Source organism: Tachysurus fulvidraco, chromosome 4 (genome assembly GCF_022655615.1).
Source record: "Tachysurus fulvidraco isolate hzauxx_2018 chromosome 4, HZAU_PFXX_2.0, whole genome shotgun sequence".
Lineage (NCBI taxonomy): Eukaryota > Metazoa > Chordata > Actinopteri > Siluriformes > Bagridae > Tachysurus > Tachysurus fulvidraco.
Window position 1 is genome coordinate 32,521,414 of NC_062521.1, and position 11,101 is coordinate 32,532,514.

Genomic DNA, 11,101 nt, shown 5'->3' on the forward strand with positions numbered 1-11,101 from the left:
CCCATCAAACCAGCAACCGCTCCCCCCACATTGCTAACACATCAAACCACAAACACCTGTCAACATACACACACTACACGAAAACCACCGCACAAAAACTAAACACCATTCTAACACTCTAAACATTCGACTCCGCGACGGCCCCTTACCTTTCTGTTTAAGATAACACACCAAAAACTATCATCACAAAACAATACTAACAAACTTACCACACCAATAAGATAAAAAAGATACAGAACTAGATAAAGACCCACATAAGAAACATAAAAAGAAGCAAATATAGAAAAAAAAAAAAAAAAAAAAAACACTCAACATAACGACAGTAGACACAAAAATAAAAACACATATAGATAAGAAAATTACAAAAAAAAAAACAATAACCGTTAAATAAGTCAAGAACAACACACAAAGAATAAACACACGAAAAGCAAGAAGTCTATTGTACACTCGAAAACTTATAATCTAAACCAACACCAACTAAACAGGATAAAACAGGATTTATATTAACAGTGAGAACCCCCCCTCCCCCCCCCCCCCTCCCTTTTCTCCTTCCCTCCCCCCCCCCCCCCCCCCCCCCCCCCCTCCCACACACCCCCACCACCACCCCCCACCCCAGCACACCCTCCCCCCCCACCCCCCAACACCCCCCCCACCCCACCACCACACCCCCAACCACTCCCCCGCCCCCCCCCCCCCCCGTCCCCCCCCATCTCCCCCCCCCCCCACCCCCCCCCCCCCCTCCCGCCCCCCCCACATCCCGCCCCCCCCACTAATTATACCATACCACCCACCCCCACCCTTCCCCTACAACATCCCCGCTAAACTAAAACCCAAATACAACGAAATAATTTTAAAACTCCTATCTGACACCTACCCCACAACACACACGCTACATCCATCCATCTCAACCTAATCTACGTAATCCACACTGAATAATCAACAAAAGAAAGCCAAAAAGTATAAGCGGTACAAAAAATAAAGAACAAAAAAGAAAAGCCTTTCATCTAAAGCAAATGCAGAATTATCATTAAAAGCCCAGACAGCGACGTTCACCTTCATCCTAACTGCTGATTTCCAGGTTAGATTTTTTTTGACACGACATCAGGATGTAAGAACGGTTCATGAGTCATGTAATTGACTAGCGTGTGCACTCACAACCTTCTTTATCCTGTCCTTCATTCTAGCAGGAAATGAATTCCTCCTCATCATCATCTTCCTCATCAGAGTCAAAGATTAGGACAGAGACACATCACATTTCCACAAATACTTCCAATCACCACATGATAACATCGAGCTGCAGAGGGATTAACATGCAGGAATTCCTCTAATGGGTTCCATCAGATTCCAAATGGTTTTAATCATTAATTCTTCTCAGATGTTCTGGGTCGAGTTTTTCTCCTGCTTTGTATGTTCACGCAACAGTCTGAAGGGAAGCATCATTTTAGAGTAGCAACAGCAGGCTGGAACACCTGATTACTGAGAAGATAAGAAGAGAATGGTCAGCTGACATGTCTGCAGGAACTACAGGAACAATCACTCTGTATATCAGTGCTGAGCAGAAAAGCATCTCCAACTTTAAGGTGCATGAGCTTCAACAGCAGAAGACCACCGCAGTGTCCTCTCCTGCAGCCAAGAACATGAGCACAGACTCATCCACACCAGACAAGATGAAGACTGTCCAGTATGATGTGTATGATGCCACCTGTCCAGTATGATGCGTATGATTCCACCTGTCCAGTATGATGCGTATGATGCCACCTGTCCAGTATGATGCGTATGATGCCACCTGTCCAGTATGATGTGTATGATGCCACCTGTCCAGTATGATGTGTATGATGCCACCTGTCCAGTATGATGCGTATGATGCCACCTGTCCAGTATGATGTGTATGATGCCACCTGTTCAGTATGATGTGTATGATGCCACCTGTCCAGTATGATGCGTATGATGCCACCTGTCCAGTATGATGCGTATGATGCCACCTGTCCAGTATGATGTGTATGATGCCACCTGTCCAGTATGATGTGTATGATGCCACCTGTCCAGTATGATGTGTATGATGCCACCTGTCCAGTATGATGCGTATGATGCCACCTGTCCAGTATGATGTTTATGATGCCACCTGTCCAGTATGATGTGTATGATGCCACCTGTCCAGTATGATGTGTATGATGCCACCTGTCCAGTATGATGCGTATGATGCCACCTGTCCAGTATGATGCGTATGATGCCACCTGTCCAGTATGATATGTATGATGCCACCTGTCCAGTATGATCTGTATGATGCCACCTGTCCAGTATGATATGTATGATGCCACCTGTCCAGTATGATGCGTATGATTCCACCTGTCCAGTATGATGCGTATGATGCCACCTGTCCAGTATGATGCGTATGATGCCACCTGTCCAGTATGATGTGTATGATGCCACCTGTCCAGTATGATGTGTATGATGCCACCTGTCCAGTATGATCTGTATGATGCCACCTGTCCAGTATGATGTGTATGATGCCACCTGTCCAGTATGATATGTATGATGCCACCTGTCCAGTATGATCTGTATGATGCCACCTGTCCAGTATGATATGTATGATGCCACCTGTCCAGTATGATGCGTATGATTCCACCTGTCCAGTATGATGCGTATGATGCCACCTGTCCAGTATGATGCGTATGATGCCACCTGTCCAGTATGATGTGTATGATGCCACCTGTCCAGTATGATGTGTATGATGCCACCTGTCCAGTATGATCTGTATGATGCCACCTGTCCAGTATGATGTGTATGATGCCACCTGTCCAGTATGATGCGAACATTACCTGAATCTCCTTACATGATGTTAAACGCCGTACTTCTGACACGTGATTGGCTGATTGTAGACCTGCATTAATGAGCAGGTGTCCAGGTGTTCCTAATAAAGTGGACAGTGAGTGTAGGTGCTTCTATGGCCATGAGAATAAGAAAGCACATGTAGAACTTCTCACTGTGTCTCATTGTGTCTTGAGTTTGTATCTCAGAACAACATCCAAATTCTTGTCTACATGAAGGTTCTGACCTCTGTGCAGGCCTCGTTCATCTTCTCCTTTTTAAGATCATACATGAGCAGGAACAGGAACAGGAACACACAGGAACAGGAACACACAGGAACAGGAACACACACAGGAACAGGAACACACAGGAACAGGAACACACAGGAACAGGAACACACAGGAACAGGAACACACAGGAACAGGAACACACACAGGAACAGGAACACACACAGGAACAGGAACACACACAGGAACAGGAACACACAGGAACAGGAACACACAGGAACAGGAACACACAGGAACAGGAACACACAGGAACAGGAACACACACAGGAACAGGAACACACAGGAACAGGAACACACAGGAACAGGAACACACAGGAACAGGAACACACACAGGAACAGGAACACACAGGAACAGGAACACACACAGGAACAGGAACACACAGGAACAGGAACACACACAGGAACAGGAACACACAGGAACAGGAACACACACAGGAACAGGAACACACAGGAACAGGAACACACAGGAACAGGAACACACAGGAACAGGAACACACACAGGAACAGGAACACACAGGAACAGGAACACACAGGAACAGGAACACACAGGAACAGGAACACACAGGAACAGGAACACACACAGGAACAGGAACACACAGGAACAGGAACACACAGGAACAGGAACACACAGGAACAGGAACACACACAGGAACAGGAACACACAGGAACAGGAACACACAGGAACATGAACACACACAGGAACAGGAACACACAGGAACAGGAACACACAGGAACAGGAACACACAGGAACAGGAACACACAGGAACAGGAACACACACAGGAACAGGAACACACAGGAACAGGAACACACACAGGAACATGAACACACACAAGAACAGGAACACACACAGGAACATGAACAGGAACACACAGGAACATGAACAGGAACACACAGGAACATGAACAGGAACACACAGGAACAGGAACACACACAGGAACATGAACAGGAACACACAGGAACATGAACACACAGGAACAGGAACACACAGGAACAGGAACACACACAGGAACAGGAACACACAGGAACAGGAACACACAGGAACAGGAACACACACAGGAACAGGAACACACAGGAACAGGAACACACAGGAACAGGAACACACATGAACAGGAACACACACAGGAACAGGAACACACAGGAACAGGAACACACACAGGAACAGGAACACACAGGAACAGGAACACACAGGAACAGGAACACACACAGGAACAGGAACACACAGGAACAGGAACACACAGGAACAGGAACACACAGGAACAGGAACACACACAGGAACAGGAACACACAGGAACAGGAACACACAGGAACAGGAACACACACAGGAACAGGAACACACAGGAACAGGAACACACACAGGAACAGGAACACACAGGAACAGGAACACACAGGAACAGGAACACACAGGAACAGGAACACACACAGGAACAGGAACACACAGGAACAGGAACACACAGGAACAGGAACACACACAGGAACAGGAACAGGAACACACACAGGAACATGAACACACACAAGAACAGGAACACACAGGAACATGAACAGGAACACACAGGAACATGAACAGGAACACACAGGAACATGAACAGGAACACACACAGGAACAGGAACACACACAGGAACATGAACAGGAACACACACAGGAACATGAACAGGAACACACAGGAACATGAACAGGAACACACACAGGAACACACAGGAACACACAGGAACATGAACAGGAACACACAGGAACATGAACAGGAACACACACAGGAACAGGAACACACACAGGAACACACACAGGAACATGAACAGGAACACACACAGGAACACACACAGGAACAGGAACACACACAGGAACAGGAACACACACAGGAACAGGAACACACACAGGAACAGGAACACACACAGGAACACACACAGGAACACACACAGGAACATGAACAGGAACACACACAGGAACATGAACAGGAACACACACAGGAACAGGAACACACACACAGGAACAGGAACACACACAGGAACAAGAACACACACAGGAACATGAACAGGACCACACACAGGAACACACAGGAACATGAACAAGAACACACACAGGAACACACACAGGAACACACAGGAACATGAACAAGAACACACACAGGAACACACACAGGAACATGAACAAGAACACACACAGGAACACACACATGAACACACACAGGAACACACACAGGAACACACACAGAAACACACACAGGAACCTGAACAAGAACACACACAGGAACATGAACAAGAACACACACAGGAACATGAACAAGAACACACACAGGAACATGAACAAGAACACACACAGGAACATGAACAAGAACACACACAGGAACATGAACAGGAACACACACAGGAACATGAACAAGAACACACACAGGAACATGAACAAGAACACACACAGGAACATGAACAGGAACACACACAGGAACATGAACAGGAACACACACAGGAACACACAGGAACATGAACAAGAACACACACAGGAACACACACAGGAACATGAACACACACAGGAACAGGAACACACAGGAACATGAACAGGAACACACACAGGAACAGGAACACACACAGGAACAGGAACACACACAGGAACAGGAACACACAGGAACATGAACAGGAACACACACAGGAACAGGAACACACACAGGAACAGGAACACACAGGAACATGAACAGGAACACACACATGAACACACACAGGAACACACAGGAACATGAACAAGAACACGCACAGGAACACACACAGGAACACACACAGGAACACACACAGGAACATGAACAAGAACACACACATGAACACACACAGGAACACACAGGAACATGAACAGGAACACACACAGGAACAGGAACACACAGGAACATGAACAGGAACACACACAGGAACAGGAACACACAGGAACATGAACAGGAACACACACAGGAACAGGAACACACAGGAACATGAACAGGAACACACACAGGAACACACACAGGAACACACACAGGAACATGAACAGGAACAGGAACACACAGGAACATGAACAGGAACACACACAGGAACACACACAGGAATACACAGGAACATGAACAAGAACACACACAGTAACATGAACAGGAACACACACAGGAACACACAGGAACAGGAACAAGAACACACACAGGAACACACAGGAACAGGAACACACATGAACATGAACAAGAACACACACAGGAACATGAACAGGACCACACACAGGAACACACAGGAACATGAACAAGAACACACACAGGAACGCACACAGGAACACACACAGGAACACACACAGGAACACACACAGGAACACACAGGAACATGAACACACAGGAACATGAACAAGAACACACACACAGAACATGAACAGGAACACACACAGGAACATGAACAAGAACACACACAGGAACATGAACAGGAACATGAACAGGAACACACACAGGAACAGGAACACACAGGAACATGAACAGGAACACACACATGAACACACACATGAACACACACAGGAACACACAGGAACATGAACAAGAACACGCACAGGAACACACAGGAACACACACAGGAACACACACAGGAACACACACAGGAACATGAACAAGAACACACACAGGAACATGAACAAGAACACACACAGGAACATGAACAAGAACACACACAGGAACATGAACAAGAACACACACAGGAACACACAGGAACATGAACAAGAACACACACAGGAACACACACAGGAACACACACAGGAACACACACAGGAACATGAACAAGAACACACACAGGAACATGAACAAGAACACACACAGGAACACACACAGGAACACACACAGGAACACACACAGGAACATGAACAAGAACACACACAGGAACATGAACAAGAACACACACAGGAACATGAACAAGAACACACACAGAAACACACACAGGAACACGCACAGGAACACACACAGGAACATGAACAAGAACACACACAGGAACATGAACAAGAACACACACAGGAACACACACAGGAACACACACAGGAACACACACAGGAACACACACAGGAACACACACATGAACATGAACAAGAACACACACAGGAACACACACATGAACCTGAACAAGAACACACACAGGAACACACACAGAAACACACACATGAACACACACAGGAACACACACATGAACCTGAATAAGAACACACACAGGAACACACACATGAACATGAACAAGAACACACACAGGAACACACACATGAACATGAACAAGAACACACACAGGAACACACACATGAACACACACAAGAACACACACAGAAACACACACATGAACACACACAGGAACACACACATGAACACACACATGAACACACACATGAACATGAACAAGAACACACACAGAAACACACACATGAACACACACAGGAACACACACAGGAACCTGAACAAGAACACACACAGGAACACACACAGGAACCTGAACAAGAACACACACAGGAACACACACATGAACACACACAGGAACACACACAGAAACACACACAGGAACCTGAACAAGAACACACACAGGAACACACACATGAACATGAACAGGAACACACACAGGAACACACACAGGAACACACACAGGAACATGAACAAGAACACACACAGGAACATGAACAGGAACACACACAGGAACATGAACAGGAACACACACAGGAACACACAGGAACATGAACAAGAACACACACAGGAACACACACAGGAACATGAACACACACAGGAACAGGAACACACAGGAACATGAACAGGAACACACACAGGAACAGGAACACACACAGGAACAGGAACACACACAGGAACAGGAACACACAGGAACATGAACAGGAACACACACAGGAACAGGAACACACACAGGAACAGGAACACACAGGAACATGAACAGGAACACACACATGAACACACACAGGAACACACAGGAACATGAACAAGAACACGCACAGGAACACACACAGGAACACACACAGGAACACACACAGGAACATGAACAAGAACACACACATGAACACACACAGGAACACACAGGAACATGAACAGGAACACACACAGGAACAGGAACACACAGGAACATGAACAGGAACACACACAGGAACAGGAACACACAGGAACATGAACAGGAACACACACAGGAACAGGAACACACAGGAACATGAACAGGAACACACACAGGAACACACACAGGAACACACACAGGAACATGAACAGGAACAGGAACACACAGGAACATGAACAGGAACACACACAGGAACACACACAGGAACACACACAGGAATACACAGGAACATGAACAAGAACACACACAGTAACATGAACAGGAACACACACAGGAACACACAGGAACAGGAACAAGAACACACACAGGAACACACAGGAACAGGAACACACATGAACATGAACAAGAACACACACAGGAACATGAACAGGACCACACACAGGAACACACAGGAACATGAACAAGAACACACACAGGAACGCACACAGGAACACACACAGGAACACACACAGGAACACACACAGGAACACACAGGAACATGAACACACAGGAACATGAACAAGAACACACACACAGAACATGAACAGGAACACACACAGGAACATGAACAAGAACACACACAGGAACATGAACAGGAACATGAACAGGAACACACACAGGAACAGGAACACACAGGAACATGAACAGGAACACACACATGAACACACACATGAACACACACAGGAACACACAGGAACATGAACAAGAACACGCACAGGAACACACAGGAACACACACAGGAACACACACAGGAACACACACAGGAACATGAACAAGAACACACACAGGAACATGAACAAGAACACACACAGGAACATGAACAAGAACACACACAGGAACATGAACAAGAACACACACAGGAACACACAGGAACATGAACAAGAACACACACAGGAACACACACAGGAACACACACAGGAACACACACAGGAACATGAACAAGAACACACACAGGAACATGAACAAGAACACACACAGGAACACACACAGGAACACACACAGGAACACACACAGGAACATGAACAAGAACACACACAGGAACATGAACAAGAACACACACAGGAACATGAACAAGAACACGCACAGGAACATGAACAAGAACACACACAGAAACACACACAGGAACACGCACAGGAACACACACAGGAACATGAACAAGAACACACACAGGAACATGAACAAGAACACACACAGGAACACACACAGGAACACACACAGGAACACACACAGGAACACACACATGAACATGAACAAGAACACACACAGGAACACACACATGAACCTGAACAAGAACACACACAGGAACACACACAGAAACACACACATGAACACACACAGGAACACACACATGAACCTGAATAAGAACACACACAGGAACACACACATGAACATGAACAAGAACACACACAGGAACACACACATGAACATGAACAAGAACACACACAGGAACACACACATGAACACACACAAGAACACACACAGAAACACACACATGAACACACACAGGAACACACACATGAACACACACATGAACACACACATGAACATGAACAAGAACACACACAGAAACACACACATGAACACACACAGGAACACACACATGAACACACACAGGAACACACACAGGAACCTGAACAAGAACACACACAGGAACACACACAGGAACCTGAACAAGAACACACACAGGAACACACACATGAACACACACAGGAACACACACAGAAACACACACAGGAACCTGAACAAGAACACACACAGGAACACACACATGAACATGAACAGGAACACACACAGGAACACACACAGGAACACACACAGGAACACACACATGAACACACACAGGAACACACACAGGAACCTGAACAAGAACACGCACAGGAACACACACATGAACATGAACAAGAACACGCACAGGAACACACACAGGAACACACACAGGAACACACACAGGAACATGAACAAGAACACACACAGGAACATGAACAAGAACACACACAGGAACATGAACAAGAACACACACAGGAACATGAACAAGAACACACACAGGAACACACACATGAACACACACAGGAACACACACAGGAACACACACATGAACATGAACAAGAACACACACAGGAACACACACATGAACCTGAACAAGAACACACACAGGAACACACACAGGAACACACACAGGAACACACACAGGAACCTGAACAAGAACACACACAGGAACACACACAGGAACCTGAACAAGAACACACACAAGAACACACACAGAAACACACACAGGAACACACACATGAACACACACATGAACATGAACAAGAGCACACACAGAAACACACACATGAACACACACAGGAACACACACAGAAACACACACATGAACACACACAGGAACACACACAGGAACCTGAACAAGAACACACACAGGAACACACACATGAACACACACAGGAACACACACAGAAACACACACAGGAACCTGAACAAGAACACACACAGGAACACACACATGAACATGAACAGGAACACACACAGGAACACACACATGAACATGAACAGGAACACACACAGGAACACACACATGAACACACACAGGAACACACACAGAAACACACACATGAACACACACAGGAACACACACAGGAACCTGAACAAGAACACACACATGAACACACACATGAACACACACAGGAACACACACATGAACATGAACAAGAACACACACAGGAACACACACAAGAACACACACACGGAACACACACAGAAACACACACAGGAACCTGAACAAGAACACACACATGAACACACACAGGAACATGAACAAGAACACACACAGGAACACACACAGGAACACACACAGGAACACACACAGGAACACACACAGGAACACACAGGAACACACACAGGAACCTGAACAAGAACACACACATGAACACACACATGAACACACACATGAACACGAACATGA